Raw genomic sequence first — 14,747 nt, 5'->3', positions numbered from 1 at the left:
CCCATCCTGCAGCCGAGATTCTCCCAGCTCTGGCCCAGAGTCCTTGTGGTGGGACTGAAGTTTATCTTCTTACCCCGTCTTTTCCCACCCTGCAGGGTGCTCCTCACGGCAGCCTGGCCTGCACTCACCTTGCAGTGCTGGCCCCCGCCCAGGGCCTGGGCCTGTGCTGGGCGCTCAGTGAACACTCATGCTCCAGTGTCCCTTGGCTGCCCCCTCATTTCATACCTCACCCTGGACTCTTGCAGCTAAAATTAACACACGTCATGTACTGATTTGATGCTTGCCCTTTTTTTTTTTAAGCCTTTTTAAGCTTTCACAATTTCTTCCTGAAATTCTAGATCCTTCACGAATGACATAGCTCATGAATTAGAGGTAATTTACCCCACCCTCCATGGTGCTTAAATGTGGCAACCTTCAAGGCTGCCTTCTCATTGGTCTCAGAGTTTATTTACCAGCCTATTGTAAACATAAACTGTAATTGGCTTATTTAATAGGAGCAGTTTTGCCATAATCTCCGCTCTGTCCTATTTTGTTTATTTTCTATTTAATTGTTGCTTATCGTGTGGTGATCAGGAAAGCGTTTGAATCCTAGTCAAGTGGGGAGCTATTTTGGTCCAGCTTCCTCAGGGTTGTGTCAGAGTCATTGACAAGGAGGAAAGGCAGAGAAACCTTTAACTCACAGGTGCTTCGTTGCTTGTAGTTCAGAGAGATTTTTTAATCTTTTGCCCTTTGGAAGTTTTTTTTGTTTTTGTTTTTGTTTCTGTTTTTGTTTTTTTGGTGAGGAAGACTGGCCCTGAGCTAACAGCTGTTAATGCTCCTCTTTTTGCTGAGGAAGACCGTTGCTGAGCTCACGTCTGTGCCAGTCTTCCTCTATTTTATATGGGACACTGCCACAGCATGGGTTGACAAGTGGTGTGTAGGTCTGCGCCGGGGATCCAAACCCAGGAACCCCGTGCTGCCAAAGTGGAGCACACAAACGTGACTGCTTTGCCACTGGGCGAACCCCTAGAAGTTTTGAAAGGGTGGCTTTGATTCAGGTATAACTGTCTTCCCAGAATAAAAGAAAATGTCCTGAAAGGTTGGATTGTAGTTAGAGAGCACTGAGAAGGAGTCTGCACTGGGGAAAACTTAGCAGAAGGCCACACTGGACGATCTGTAGACTTGTGCTTAAGGCGAGACGGGGGGTGTGTGCCAAGGGTCGGGGGTAGTGGGTCGTTGGAAGGATTTATTGAGGCCCCTGTGCTGTGGAGCCTTTAGAAGTCTTTGGAGAAGAAATGTTAGACTCGAATTTCTAAGTCAGAAATTTGGGAGTGGAAGTGAGTAGGGAGTTAAGTACCTGGAGATGGGTTGAGCAGTCGCTGCCCTCATGCTGTCACTAAGTCGGCTGTGGCCGCTGCCCTCAGGGAGGTCCAGTGTGGTGGGGGAGCAAAGGCTGACGTGCTAGATTGTCAGTAAGGTCCCGGTGTCGTGTGATAGGACTGCGGATGCGTTTCAGGCATCCAGAAGAAGGGTTTTTGAGTTGGGAGTCGCCAGTGGTCAGCAGCGTTTTCACCATCTTATTTTTCTTTTCAATATTTTCCCTCTTTGCCCCCAAAAATGACTGCGATCTTATTAATAGCTAAGAAGTTTTGTTCAGTGGGAGATAATGGTCTTCATAGTTCCCGTTTGTTCAGGGCTGACTGACATGCTTCCTGGTGAGCTGAGCGAGGGAGAGGATGGAGACGGAGGAGAAGGGGAGCGGGTGGGGAGCCCCGTGGAACGCTTACGTCCCAGGTCGGGCCAAGGGGAGGAACCAGCACAGCAGCCGGAGGAGGAACAGTCAGGAGGGAGGGGGAAGGCCAACATGGAGCTCCTGCTGAGACGTTGCAAGGACTGACTCCTTTAAAACCCTCAACTGCCCTAGAGATAGGAGCCGTCGAAATCCCCAAAACTGAGACCTTGAGTGGTTTAATAACTAGCTCTAGCCACACACTGAGTAGTAAGTGATAGAGCCAGGATTTGAAGTCAGGCATTCAGATTCCAGAGTCCCCCTTCTTCTTCTCCTCCTTTTTTTTTTTCTGAGGAAGATTGGCCCTGAGGTAACATCTGTGCCCATCTTCCTCTACTTTATATGTGAAACACCCGCCACAGCATGGCTTGATAAGCAGTGAGTAGGTCCGTGCCAGGGATCCGAGCTGGCAAACCCCAGGCCGCTGACACAGAGCATGCAAACTTAACCACTGCACCACGGGGCCAGCCCCCAGAATCCTCCTTCTTAACCACTGCTTCCCAAGTTTATGAGTGTTACCACACCCAGTTATAATTTCAGCCAAGAATAAAGACTGTGACAGTTTACTCTGTATAACTTTATCTTAGGTAGCTTTGTCTTAGGTAGCTGTGTAGTTCTTAGGTGGGTGTTTTATACTTCATCGTAGCCGGAAGACTGAGAAGCCATCAGTACGTGTTTTAAATATTGAAAAATAGCTTACAGACTTCCATTAGTGGGTTTTAGATGCTGAGGGAACTCATGAGCTGTGTCTGGGAGCCTGGTCCACCCTTGTCGCTTCACCTGCAGAGGGAACGACACCCTTGTTGTTGAGGGACTTACCCAAGACCTCACTGGAGCTTGGACTTCGGTCTCTTGACTCCAAGGTCAGAGTTTTTCCCACGGTATGTTGCCCGTGGAACGCGTGTTCTTTTGCAGACGGCGTTGTAAAGGAAAGGTAGGTGGAGTTGCAGTGAAAATAGAAGGTGCTAAGAACGCCCCCGTCAAGGTCGCTGGTAACCTCTGTGCAGCCACATCCAGGGTCTTCGTCCCGCTTGACCTCTCCGCAGACCTGTCCTTGCTCGGCTGTCAGGACTCCCTCCCTGTTGGCTTTCCTCCTCCTGTCGCCTCTTCTTTCTCAGTCTCCTTTGCTGGCTCCCCGATCTTGGCCTGACCTGGAATGTTGGGGTTCCATGGGGTTCGCCACTACACCCTGTTTTCTCCTCCATGTTCGTCTTCTCTCTCACTGACTCACCATTTTTTGTAGTTAAATCATCTTTACTGTGTGAGTCTTAATACCTCCAGCCCAGCCTTCTCCTCTGAGGTTCAGATTCATGTGTCCAGCTCCTTACTTGACCTTGACGTCTGGATGTCTCAGAGACACTGCAGACTTAACGTGTCGCCTGAAACCTCTTCCATGGGCCCTCTGCACCCACTGATAGCACCCCCGCCACATCCTGGTCTTCGCCTCAGTTATTGCCGCCACCAGCTGGGAGCCATTCATGATGATCCCAGTAAGAGCTGACCTTTATTGAGAGTTCGTGTCTCAGGTGCTTCCTCAAAGGGAACACATGAATTAACTCAGTCTGTTTAGTCCTAACAGCAGTACCTCGAGGTAGGTGATGACAGTAGTAGTAAGAATAGATTATGTAGCTCTAGTATCTACAGGGCACTGTTTTACACATGTTATAATACTAACTCATTGAATTCTAACAAGTCTGTGAGGTGGACGCTATTAACTGTCCCTGATTGGCAGCTAACGTCAGAAGCTGAGGCACAGAGAGATGGTTACTTCCGCAGCACACGCGCTCCCTCGGCGAGGAGGTGGTGGAGCCCGGCGTGCTGTCCCGGAGAGCCCAGGCGGGTACGCTGGGTCCGACTGTGATTGCCCTGCTTCACAGACAGGGCGGTGAGTCCTCCGTCCCCTCCCTCGTCCAGTTCATCACAAATTCTGTGGCAGCTACCTCCAAAGGGCGTCTCCAGGCTGCTCTCTTCTCCGTCTGTCTGGTGAGTGTCCGGTTCAGGCCACCTGGGCTCGCCCTGGATCTCGGCACCAGCCTGCTTGCTCCCTGTCCTTTCTGCTTTCCCTCCGTCCCCTTAGGATCTCTTCCAGAGAGCGGCAGCACTGGTCCAGAAATGAAAACCAGAACATTTCAGTCCACCTCTTACGGCTACTCGGTGGCCTCCTGCCACACTCAGAATTAGCTGTGAGCTCCTCCTGGGGCCTGCAAGGCCCCTCCTCAATCTCATCTGATGCTCTTGCTTCCCACTCTGTGGCCTCCGGTCTCTTTTCATGTCCTTGTGCTAGAGTTGTCCCTGCCTCTCAGCTCTGGTGCAGCCGTCCCCCTGGCTGTGAGGTCCCCACCCAGGCTCCCCCTCTCTCCTTTGGTCTCCATTGCAGGGCCTTCTCAGGGAACCCGCACCATCCCCATAGGATTCCTCCTTTTCCGCACAGCACTTTCCACCAATGGCAATAACTTTATTATTTCTCTCTTCGTTTTTGCTGTCATTCACCCCATTAAAATGTAAGCTCCCTGAGGCCTAGAGCTCAGTATTTGTTGAAAGAAAGAAATATGGGGCGGGCCCGGTGGTGTAGCAGTTAAGTTTGCATGCTCCGCTTCGGGGGTTTGCCAGTTCAGATCCTGGGTGCGGACCTACACACTGATCATCAAGCCACACTGTGGCAGGCGTCCCACATATAAAATAGAGGAAGATGGGCACAGATGTTAGCTCAGGGCCAGTCTTCCTCAAAAAAAAAAAAAAAAGAAAGCGAAAAAGAAATAGAGCTTAAATTTTAGGCTGCATTAGAAACCTAACTTTCCATTTGCAAAATGTGTTCTGAGTCCTGGAAGAGCGAAATCTTACGTAGGCTGGAGCACAGCTCACCGCCAAGTGGTAGAAGGCATGTCCGTTCTGCCCCTTCTGGGACACGGGCTGCAGGAGTCCCAGGACGTTGACAAGTGCAGCTTGTGTTCCTTTGCCCTTAGTCCTGCCCGTCTTCCTCGCACCACAGAGCTTGAACCTTGGGGGACCACTGCTGGCGATGCTGGCGATGCTGGCGTTTTTGTGGAGGGGGAAGAAGCCAGGCAGGGGCGCCCAAGCCGTGGTGAGGAGCTGAGCCTGGGGGTGTGGCCACGGCCCTGCCTGTGAAAGGCCATGGATAAGGTGACCTCTATGGCCCCAGCGTGGCTCTCACCACCTCGCATTCTCCTGGCGCTGACTTACAGATCGAGCACCAAGTCCAGACATCTGGATGGCCACGGTCACAGCTTTCTTTAGCTCTTTCCTGGTGCCCACCTTGTCCCTCCGCAGCTGTGTCACTGTCCCTGGGGATTCTTCTGGACCCACCTTAGATGTACAGCCACTGTAGTGGCAAGTTCTTTTACTCTCTTTAGTAACTGATTCTGTCGGGATGGGGCTCCCAGGAAATGTGCCTCATGAGAACTCCCGGAGTAATCTTTTTAGCTGGAATTTGGGCTAATTTTAGTAAACAGGCAATGGCTGTTAGCAAATTAATTAAGACCTTGTTTGTAGTTCCGTTGTGGAGGACAGTAAATTATCAGCTCATTTCAGACCCTGCGGCTTCCCAAGAGCTGTCATCCTGTGCATGTGTCGCAGGAGGCTGGGCCTGCTAGGCGCCGGGGAGCGTGCCGTCCACACAACGTCCGGGACCGCGGTGCAGTGTCTCTTACTGAGCGGGGGTCACGCCTGCTGTGAGCTCGGAGGCCTTTCTTCTGAAGCAGCACAAACGGCACGTTCTGAGTTGACTGTGGAAGGGTGAACACGACCCTGGTTCACGACGGCGTCCGCTGTTCTCTGGTCCTAAGCTCATCGTTCAGACAGGTAACAGGAGATGAGTAGAGGTGGCCCCACCTTGCGACGCTGGTGCGGGAGGAGCCCCTTCCCACAGCACTCTTCTGGTTAGATTTGGAGTAACTGAGAAGTGGGGTGTAAGCAGCACTTTCTGCACACGTACCGAGGGGTTTCTGTTGTGCAAATAGAGAGGGCCGACATTATTAGAATCTACACATGTGCTGTTCCTGAGTGTCACCTTTGACAGCCCCTCAGTCTGGAGGTCGGGAGGTCAGGAGATGAGATTTCTTCGTAGATTACAGTGTCAGGGAAGGTGCTGTTGGTCGTCTTACGTGGGGTAAGGTCACTTTCATGGACCGGCCTGTGTAGCAGCGATGATGCTGTGAAGTTACTTCGTTTGAATTATTTATTCCGAGTCCTGGTCAAACAGCCTTTAACCACATCGTGTGTGGTTAGTTGGGGAAGTTTGTAGAGGGCCTTGGCCGTGGTGGCAGGAATAGCTCCTCGCTCGTCCTCTGTTTCTTTTCTGGCTGTGGGAGAGCTCGGTGTGGGTCGTGCAGGATCTTGTTTCTTGTGTCACACCAGGCTGGCGACCCTGACTTTGTGCTGGCCTGGGGGGTACCTTTGGCTTTCATGCGAAAGCTGCTGCCCTGCCCCTTGAATATCAGGTCTTGTTCCAGGACACCTTGGTGACTCTACCACAGCTCCCCCTTCTGTTCCTATGGCAGCGGTGGCATTTGTGGCCCTCAGGGCCTTCTGAAGCTTGGCCTGAGGCAGCTCTGGCTTCTTCATTCAGAGACTGTCCTTTCAGCGCCTGTCGCCTAATTCCTGGAACTCCGTCCACTTCCTTTGATCCTGGGGTCCTGGTTTGTGTGGGGCCTTCTTGGCAAGAGCTCTGGGCTCCCTACGCCTCGTGCTAAGTCCGTCATCACAGGCGTGGGGGGACAGAGCTTCACGGGATCTTCAGTCTGGTGCTGGTCAGTCTGTGGACCCCACTGATTCTGCTTTAGAGGAAGGGTTGGGGGAGGGTAGGGGCTGTTTTCACAGCTCCTTGGAGGCTCTTTAAGGAGTCCAGTGTTAGCGTAAGTCCAGGGAGCTGTACTCATGATCCAGCTTCGTAAAGAAGGAACCAAGTCCAGCACCTGGCCTTTTCCTTCTGTTGTTTTGATGTCCATTTGGGAGCGTTCAGAGGGGAACTGTAGGATAAAGTAGTGTTTTTTTGGCCCCTTGCTTTAAATGTAAAATGATCCAGCACTTTCCAAGAGATGTTTTTATTATTAGAACTAAATGATGGTGTTTATGCTCATGTTGATGGAAATTCTTAATTCTAAAGACATGCTTAGCTCTTTCCTAAGATGTTACTTTGACAACAGTTTTTGTCTGTTTTAATTTGAGAAAATTTTTATATCATGGGTTTAGAAGAACAGTTGCTCTGATGGTGGTGAGAGTTTTTTCTTCTCGATCATTTTACCTGTTTTATTACTTTATTTTGGTTCTTTTTTAAGATTTTATTTTTTTCCTTTTTCTCGCCAAAGCCCCCTGGTACATAGTTGTATATTCTTTGTTGTGGGTCCTTCTAGTTGTGGCGTGTGGGACGCTGCCTCAGCGTGGTTTGATGAGCAGTGCCACGTCCGCGCCCAGGATTCGAACCAACGCCACACTGGGCCGCCTGCAGCGGAGCGCGCGAACTTAACCACTCGGCCACGGGGCCAGCCCCTATTTTGGTTCTTAATAGATGCCAGCAAGTATTTATTTGATCCTGTTTTTTTTTCTCCTTTAAACCTCTAATGGAACAAATGCTTCTGGAGGGCCCGCTCTCTCCAGGGCGCCGTGTTGGGACTGGTGAGAGCGTGGTGATACAGACATGAGTCCCGGTCTTACTAGGGAGTCAGGTGGGGGAGGTTCCCCTTATTTACACAGGCTGGAGGAGGGGTCTGAAGACTGGGTGTGATTTTTGATAATGTAGAACAATTAATAATTGTTCGCAATTTAAATCTTGTACATGTTTTGTCCCATCTGGTTGAAGCTTTTTAAAGTTACTGTTAAATTTATGCATGACCTGCTTTCGTATTTATCCATGATTTAGCTCAGGTTTGATGGAAAATGTGTTCTTTTCCCTTCTCTGTTGTTGTCCGATCTTAATGTCATAGGAAGATGATAATACAGTTTGGTGATGATGTGTTTAGAACATCTTTCCTCACCTGAGTAGATGATATCCTCCATGCGTCCGTGAGGAGAGTCTTTAATACGTGGCTTAAACTGCAAACATCAGTTTCAAATGACTTCGTCAGTGTTTAACTTCACATTATATTAGAAAAGAACAGAATCTCCCTCTCCCAGCGCAGTCCTTTGACGTGAGCAAACTGGGGCAGGATCCCTGGCCTGTCTCTTTCCCGCCCCCTCGAGCAGCGTGGGTCCCTGCCCTGTGCTCACTGACGCACAGCAGACCTGTCGCTCTCTTCCGCCAGGTCCCAGGCGCTGCAGACGGCTCTGAACACTTGATGCTGGTTCCGCTTGGAATGTGGCGTGTGAACCGCTCTACCCAGAGAGTCGATCCCAAGACCATAGGGCTGTTATTTCGGGGCAGTGTCTGAATTAGGTGCTGCTTCTCTGACCAGGCTAAATGGGCAGCATTAACCACGGGACGGACAGGAGCTGTGTCACGGTGGCTGTGCGAGTTTGGCTCTCTCAATAACTGGGGAGTTGAAATGGACCATTCAGTATGTGAGAAAAGGGCATATTTTTCTTATATATTCTCTCTTCATTTCCTTGTATTTACCAGCTTGAATGTTTGTTGTTGAGAGGTAGGCCTCGGTGCAAATTTTAATTAGAACTGTAGTACATTAATCGTGTGGTAGCAAGCCCAGTGTAACATGCATGCATTTACAGAAAGGAAACCTTATACGTTATAAAATGAGTAATTGAGGCCTTGCAGCATGGTACTGTGCTTTTATATCACTGTATCTTTTTTTTTTTGTATCGCTTTTTTATTTTTGATACTTTCCGTGGGTCATTTATTACTTTATCCTCCCTGGTTATTGAAAATCATCTTTTCTTCATTTTTCTTCACCAGGAATCTCTTTGCTTGGCTTTTTGGAATAAGCGGCTGCCTGAATGTAGATTTTATTTTTATTACGAAGGTCAGTTTCTTAGAGAAAGTCTTCAGTGTCGTTAAAAACCGCTTCACGCTGAAGGAGAAAACCCTGGTCAGGAAGAGTCCCTGCACTACTTGATTTCCCCCTTCAACGGCTGCCTCAGTGCCTCTGTATCGAAAACTGTTGGCGTAGTGCCTGCTGGCTGCAGGACGGAGCTGAGAGCCCTGCTGTCCTTCAGGTGGCCGTGGTCGGGTGATTAACTGAAGCCAGGGTTTTGGATTTGAGGCTCCGAGCATCGTCAGGTTTGCAGGCGGCAGTCTTCCGTTCTGGTGGTGTTTGAAAGGCCACCCTTACCGTGCAGCACTCATTTTAACTGGGGAAGTTGGGAAAGAGAAACGCTGTCCTTTGTCGTCTAGGTTAGAAAGTCACGAGTGTGTTCTAGTCACAGTTCTGCACTGCTTAGCCCAGAGGCTGGGATGTAAGGCACACGAGTGTTGTTCAGTGACCGAATAGGACCGCTGTGTGGGTAGACGAAGTCAGTTGGTTTTTCTTTCTGAAATCTTTAAAAAGGAACAGCAGCAGATATCTTGCGTTAAATCTGAGAAGAAACAGCCACTTGGAATCCTTTGTGCTCCCACTTCTTTGGGCAAGTGACCAGGAAGAAAATGGATTATCGCATGGGGCAGGCTGAGCTGCCTTGCCTGGGAATAGTCTGGAAGGATATTCAAAAAGGCAGAAAGAGAAAGAAACAGAATCTCATTAGTTTCTAGTCGTTTTACCTGGTATCTGATAGAGGTGATTCAGACGTTGGACTCCTACGCTGACGTCCCTGCCTTAATTTCCTTCTTGACAGCCTTGCCTGCATAGTGAGGTCTTTTTTCCCATCCTGGATCTTATTCTTCCATCAGCCCAAAGGGGTGACAGGGTCAGGTGGCCACGTTTCACAGGTGGACAGAGGGAGGCAGAGAGATGGTGGGCATGCCTGAGGGCCTTATCTCGTTTGTCAGCTGCTCTGACTGAGAGTCTTGCCTTTCAGGAACGGTGGGAAGGACACATTCTCTGTCTCTTCCATCCATGGCACATTTTGGACCACATTACCCTAGCTCTCAGAAAATCGCTTTTACCAAGCTACCCATTGATGTTCAACTTTTATTCACATTTGTCGTAGGAAATAATTGTGAATCCTGTTGTGCGTTTGTGTGAGGTTGTTGCAGACATTGTTCCCTCCATCAGCTGATGGCCCTCCCATGATGCTTCAGTGTGGACGTTTTTTTTAGAATTCAATGATAGGAACAACGTTGTGTGTCCTGGGTAACTAGACAGTCCCCTCATTTCTGGTCAGAAGATTTACGCAAGCCATCCCCAGGCTCCTGCCCTCGCTGCGGGCTTACTGAAGGCCGGGCTTTCTGTGCCCAGTGTTAACGTTGTCCCTCTCTCCTTTTCCTTAACTGTTTTTCCTTTTAAAACTCTGTTTTACAAGATGATAAATAATCTTATTTTGTATGCACTTAAAAGTGCTTTGAATTCTTTGTGGAGAGAGCCATGTTTTTAACAGACTCATTAAAACAGCAGGACGTATTCATCACTCAGTAAGTACTTGGTTTGAGTCGGTGCCTGCAGGTACTCAGCCTTCTTCCCCTACGAACTCCAGTCGATTCTCCATTCTCGTTTAGCCTGGGCCACGCCGAGTTTCTCCAAATGTGGGTGTAAAATGCTATTTTATTTAAGATCGTAAGATTGTGGTATAAGAACTTGAAGGAGATAGAACTGATCCGTTTCTTCGAAAAGCTAAGCTTTTGGTAAATGGCTGTGAACGCCTGCTGAGAACCTGGGTGACGTGAGTCATCGCCTGAACCCCGGCTGCATGCTCATCATCTCCAGCTGTGATCAGAGCCCTGGATCGAAATGTGGTGTAAGAGGGGAGCTGGGTCGTTAGCCTTGTTCCTGCTATCCAGGGTCTACTCCTTCGTTTGAGCTAATGCTGTTTTCTGGGAAGAAGGTTACTCCACTGATCGCAGAGAATCTCAGTGAAGTATTTCAGCCCTGCGGTTCATTTTCTCGTGTTCCCTTTATACACCTACTCAACAGTGTTAGCAGTTGACTGAATTTTCCCCGACACTTTTCATTACCGTTAGTGTTATTGTCGTGACACCTGTGGGAAGCAGGCACCGGGGTCCTACAGGAACACAGAGGCCTTCCTTGATGAACCCCATTTCATGTCGGCCCCTTCTCAGCTTTGAATTCTTCCATTTCATATACAGATCGTTATAGCGCGTGGAAATCTACAGAGATGTGCGTCTGTAAGTGCCAACATGCAGTGGCAAGACTCTGGTTCTCAGTCAGCTTCTCTGAACTTCATTTTGCTAACTTGTAACTTGGAGCTTCATTTTGCTAACCCACATTTGGTTGTTGTTAAAATAAAAGGAAGTAATAAAAAAAAAACCCTTGAAGCATTATGCCTGTTACATTCAATAATAATGGAAACAGAATAATAAGCGTTTCCTAGCCGTCGGTGATGGTCCACTTATTGGCCCGTCTGTATAACCAAATTCTTGTGTGAACCAGCTCCTTGATGTAGAATGTGACAAGGTTTGCCTTGTGTTTTATGAATCTTATAATTTCCCAGTATTGTCACACAACTGATAATTTGCTTCCAATAATGGCACATGCACTTGGTTCACCTCAGTTCCTGTACATGGGGTTTCCTCTGTCATCTCTCTGCTTTCCCTACGCCATAGCTCTTACTTGAATTTAACTTTGGATCTGTGTGCTGGTTGTGATTTTCTGGTGAGTTACGTACAGAAGTGATAGTGCTCTATTCCTAAACCATGCTCTTTATTCAATGGAAGTGCCAGTACCGTCCGGTCGTCCTTCAGAACTAACTTCAGAACGCATTGGTCTCCGTATCATTGTGAGGTAAACTCCTGCCCTTTGTCCTCTGCCCCTGCGGGCCTCTCCTCACCACACCCAGGGTCACCCTCCTCTCCAGCCAGTCCGAGCCTCTCTCCTCTTGGCTTCTTGTGTCTCCCTCCTCTGCCCGTGGCATCTCCTCCTTTGACCGCCCACCTGGTTTCACTCTTGCACACCCTGGGGATGGTAGGTGGTGGAGTCTCGACTCCTCCTGACCAGATATTCTGGAAAACCTTCCTGCCATAAACCCTTCAGTGGAAATACTGGAGACGACGAAACAAGCGCCCTTTTATAATCTTTACCACAAGAAAGTGAGGAACCCACAGGTGGGGGAAAAGAGAAAGAGGAGTGAGCATTCCTGAGAGAGAGAGAGGATCTAAAACCAGAGTGGGAAGTGACACTGACGGGACCTCTGCTGGTCCCAGGACCTGGATTTCAGGGACCCCGTGTGTTGTCTGAACGTCTTTGAAGGGCAGGGCTGGGCGCGGGGAGAGAACTTCCGTCAGCAGAGGGAGGAGTCTGCTGCTTAGCTTTACAGAAAAGTCTCTTGTGAAACTGTGGGGTTTGGGATTTGAATGTATGCTACCTGTGTGGTCTGAAAACCCCGAGCTGAGCAACTCATCCCAGGGCTGCTGGGTGGGAAGCACCCCAGGGCTCGGCAGAAGTAAACGCAGACCCCCTCTGGAAGAATGCCCCCCTCGACCCACGGATGAAGAGCGCCTTAACAGGAGCCAACAACAAGAACATCACCAGACGCCTAAGGAAGTGAGCCACCACAAGCGAGTCACCCTACAGTGGATTGTGAGGCGGTTTGTTCCATCCATTCCTTAAGTTTTATGGATCACTCATTAGATATGAGGTATGTTCTGTGCTGGGGTTGTATTAGCAGAACATTCGATGGGGAAGTAGGTCTCGGGCTGTCGACCAGAGATTTGGTACATTTCACCAAGAGCCCTGCTCCCCTCGGGGCTCCAGTCACTGCCAGAAAGCCCTGGGGCTTTGCTGGTCCTGATTTGAAAACCACTGACTTATGTCAGTTCCTTTATTTTACAAGTGAGAACAGACTGTGGTGGTGAAGTCACCCGCCCAGTGTGAACCTCGGTGTCCTTGTCTGTAGAATGGGGAAAGGATCCCCCTCGCAGGGGCGCTGTGGCGATGAGAGGGAACCAGCACCTCGTCTGCCACACACGTGTCTGCTCTCCCTTCTCTGTCCCTACTAGTCACAGAGAGGACGGGGCCTTGGTTCTCTTGATTTCCGACTCAATGCTTTTCTCCTGCTGGTCCCACTCGGTGAGCTGGTTGAGTGTTCCAGCCCACGCTGGCTCGCTCTGTGCTCTCTGATTGTTTCATGTCTGTGAGTGTGGCTTCCATACGAGACTGTGAGCTGATTAAGTTCAGGGACCAGATCTTGCATCTTTGTATTAATTCTATATTATCTAGTCTTGGGCTGGTTACTTGGTAGATGTTTTGTAGTATCTGTTTATTGTTTCTTGGTTAAGCATGTAACGTCATTGTAATTAGGAAATGAAAATATTTCTGTCCAAAAACGTCGTTATGGTCATTGTGTGCGAGTTTTGGCAAAGTCGGAGAATACCTTTTCTGGCTGTTTATGATGTGGACGTCTGTATTCTGCTCTCTCCACCCGGGATTGACAAGGCGATTCCCGCCGCATCTCGGGCCACAGTTTCCTGTACGGTCCAGGACTGCTCATTGGTCAGAGCCAGGCCTGCTTGTAAGTGCTGCTCTCCACGCTGGGACCCTTCCGTGTGCTGGAGGTTAGTGAAGACCCCTCGACCACTTCTCTGTGCCTCTAGGCACATGTTGAGAATTGGAAATGTGTCCATTTGGCTTGGCCCTGGGCCATGGGTTAGCCCTGGTCGCCGGCCTTCCCGTCCTGCCCTCTGCCCTGGCGCCTGGCCTCGCTGGACAGGCGGACGTGCTCCTGTGCCTGCCCTGTCCGTCTGCTGGCTTGGGGTCAGCACTCCTGCTTTCCATCGGAACCGGGAGGGAATCGCTTGGAAGCTGTCCTCGCACAGAACCCACTGAGGCTGGGCCTCCGCCAGGACTTTCTTCTCTCTGCAGTTGCTGGCTGCTGTTCAGCCATCCGTTTGAGCCCTTTCTATATGAAAACCATGGAAATGCCAGGGGATTATTTTTGCAAGTAAAAAAAGATAGCAGCAGATGTGAAAACAGATTTACTCATCAGGATGTAAATTGGTATTTTGTTTTCCTCTTAGTTTAACAATATATAGGTATTCATGAAAATATTTGGCTACAAGAAATTAAGAAAAATAACAAACTGCCATTATCTGTTACAATCCAGTTCAATTTAGTTTCTTTGGAAAGAACTTCAAGTTGTGAGTTAAAATTTACTGAAATTTATGTTAGTATTAAAATAAGCTTAAGTTTTAAGTAATCTGAAAGACATATTAAAATTCAGATTTACTGTAATCAATTGTACCTGTTTGTACAGATGGAAGCATTTTCTGGAACATGGAATGTGGCAGTGGAACGGACGCACAGCTGTTTTGCCGCATCCTTCACTTTTCTTTGATAGTTATTTCTACGTTTCTCCTTTTTTGTAAAGGAAACTTTATATTTTGTATTTCCTCTGTGGCCATGATCAAGAGGGTAATTTTCCACTTCACCTAAACTTGTTTCCTCTTGTCTGTGTGCTAGACCATAACTGGTTTGCATTTTCTGCACTGCCGCGCATCTGTGAAAAGACCCTCGGTTACTGGTGTCGCTGGTACACTTGAGTGTGGCATCGCCTGAACTCTGCACTAGAGGCATTGGCAGGAGCTTGGGCGATATTTTTAGCTGCTTGGAACTCTGTATTGCAATGGTGTTTATTAGTATTTCAAGACCAATTTTATTATATAATTATATTTGATGTATTTACTGTCCTCCAAGACAACAGCATTTCACATGACCGGGACGTAGCTTTTTATAAGCCTCAAATTTTGAGCTCTTTTAATGGAAAAATTTCCAAAAACCCAATTCCCTTCTTAATCAGAGGGTGGTGAATATGATAGAGCAGATCATTTACCATGCAGGGGCATCTCTTTGCTCTTCTCTGAGGACACACAGTGATGCTTTGGGAAGGCACGGCCTGTTGGACCTCTTCCTGCATGTAATCGTCATTCATTCAGCAGATAGATGGAGTTCCTTCCTAGGTCTGGGGA

The 14,747-nt window shown here is 48.8% G+C and overlaps 1 protein-coding gene across 3 annotated transcripts in view; it reads left to right on the top strand.

The window, feature by feature from the left end:
- The window catches only part of TULP4 (TUB like protein 4), a 227,964-nt gene that overhangs the window by 22,638 nt on the left and 190,579 nt on the right, over positions 1-14,747 (top strand). The window contains exon 1 of one of the 3 annotated variants that reach the window (XM_070603293.1): positions 10,394-12,421. The exons of the other annotated variants lie outside the window; for them this stretch is intronic. The gene's annotated coding sequence lies outside the window, so the exon portion shown is untranslated. Of the gene's footprint in view, positions 1-10,393; positions 12,422-14,747 lie in introns of those variants that run through there. 3 annotated transcript variants of the gene reach the window in all.

This window comes from Equus przewalskii, chromosome 32 (genome assembly GCF_037783145.1).
Source record: "Equus przewalskii isolate Varuska chromosome 32, EquPr2, whole genome shotgun sequence".
Taxonomy (NCBI): Eukaryota; Metazoa; Chordata; class Mammalia; order Perissodactyla; family Equidae; genus Equus; species Equus przewalskii.
Note: the sequence above shows the minus strand (reverse complement) of the source record. Positions and strands in the feature narration are given on the sequence as shown.